At 38.9% G+C, this 2,177-nt stretch overlaps 1 protein-coding gene across 1 annotated transcript in view; it reads left to right on the forward strand.

The window, feature by feature from the left end:
* The window catches only part of LOC106468179 (transcription factor LBX1-like), a 22,020-nt gene that overhangs the window by 18,882 nt on the left and 961 nt on the right, over positions 1–2,177 (forward strand). The window lies entirely within an intron of this gene.

The following is a 2,177-nucleotide window of genomic DNA, read 5'->3' on the forward strand; positions in this document are numbered from 1 at the left end:
TGATTTTAGCGTTGTAATTGAATTTTTCAAATAAAACAATATTTTCATTTGATTTAACACAGTACTTTTTATTCTTCTTTTGTTTTAGTTATAAAATGGAAACTCAAAGCTGAGCATCAGATCCCCCCCCCTCTCCCACTTAGAATGCTCAGGGGTCAGTGGACTGCAGGATGTGAACCACAGTGCTAGACACATTATTAAACAATAAAAATGTCTACTTAGAACAAACGTGTAATTGTGCACTATGGTCGCTGAGTGTCGCTGAAGCGTGGATAATGCCATCAACTATAGCCCATGAGAACAAGGATAAATGTCACGGATGTTACAGAACTGTCTTGTTTTCTGCGTTAAGAGCAGTAGGCCTCAGGAGAACATTTTATAACTAAAGTATCCAATATTGTGGTTTTTTCACGGTCTATAAAAGTTATCGTTATCGTAAATTAAACTGTCATGAGGTATTTATTACCTGTGAAATCGTCTGTCCAGAATATCACTTGTGAGAAAAAAATGTGTTTCTGGACAAAAAAGGTCGGGAATGGCCTTGTTATAAGTATGCCGGGCTGCAGTTTTCGAAAGGTCCAAGGCTGGAGCCGCTATAGGCTGCTAAGCATGCTCTGCCGCACACTCAGACGAAGGAACTTTATGATCGAGACAGTCGCGTCGATCTCGATACTCGGTTAAGAGTAAACGTGTATGTAAGTGGTGTGTTTCTTGCCGGTTGCCTTTCAGAAGGCCTATGATTTGACTATTTATCCCATGTGCCGCACAAGGTTAAAAATACCTGAATACAAATTATAATTTTGGCTTTAATGGACTACTGATTATTCCTAGTGAGGGGAGACGTTTCGGGCTCATGAAAGCCGAAACTCTACCACTTATATACACACTGGAAATTTAACTAACATTACACCTTTCTTTTAAATAATGTCCCTCGGTGGGACAGCGGTAAGTCTACGAACTTACAACGCCAAAATCAGGGAGGCCTGGGCGTCCGCAGGGGGGGGACACTGCCCCCTCGGAAAATGTGAAACATAATTCTTTCTTTATTCGTTGAGCATATGTATATGAATTTTTTATCCAATTCACAATTTCATACTACTTTGCCCCCCCCCCCCGAAAAAATATTGCCCCTCTCTGGAATAATTTCTGAGGACGCCCATGGTCAGGGGTTCGATTCCCCTCGGTGTACACAGCAGATAGCTCAATGTGGCTTTGCTATAACAAATACTCTTTTAAAAACAACAAACAATCTTTAATAGGTAGACTTTTTTTTTCTCCATTCCTAGACGTTTCCAAAGTGAAATTTTAATTCTTAACCTACCACAACGTTTACGTAGTTACAGCTGTATTTTGTCAGAATTGAAATAAAGATTACTTGATCGCAGGTGAAAAACTTTACCCCCCCCCCCAAGATAAGCTACAAGGTTAGTTTAGTTTCTGGCTTGTAAACTGTTTTTTAAAGACTTGAATTGAATTTAAGAACCGAGGACTGTCAGTGAAAAATTTAATAAGACAAATTTTTATCCAATTAAATACGTCATCGCTCTGACGTCATCCAAGTTTGCATCGAAATTGAACACATTTCAAATGATCACAATCAGTCTACAGTTGAAACAAGGGCTAGAAAGAATGAGAGCACGGTGATAAAATTACACACTCAAATGGGCATTTTTACTTATAAATCTATATAAATATAATGGTACTGTCTGTTGTATGTATCTATATAAATGTAATGGTACTGTCTGTTGTATGTCCATGTAACTACTTCGTTGGTATGGAGCTTAATGCGGGGGTACATACAAAATATCAATTATGCATTTTGCGATTATTATGGTCGTTTTTTACCACTATTTTGCCCCCTGTAGATGGACCCTCACCAAATTTAGTATGGAGGTTCATTGGGTCAATGGGGAGATACATACAAATACACACTTTTGCATTTTGCGGTTTTCGTGGGTGTTTTTTTACCACTACTTCATCCCCCTGTTGATGGATCTTCACCAAATTTGGCATGAAGGTTTTTTTGGGTCCACGCGGAGATACATGCAAACTTGTGATTTCACATTTTGTGTTTTGCAGTTTTTATGGGCGTTTTTTTACCACTACTTCATCCCCCTATTGATGGATCTTCACCAAATTTGGCATGAAGGTTTTTTTGGGTCCACGCGGAGATACAT

This window comes from Limulus polyphemus, unplaced genomic scaffold (genome assembly GCF_000517525.1).
Source record: "Limulus polyphemus unplaced genomic scaffold, Limulus_polyphemus-2.1.2 Scaffold2903, whole genome shotgun sequence".
NCBI classification, from domain to species: domain Eukaryota; kingdom Metazoa; phylum Arthropoda; class Merostomata; order Xiphosura; family Limulidae; genus Limulus; species Limulus polyphemus.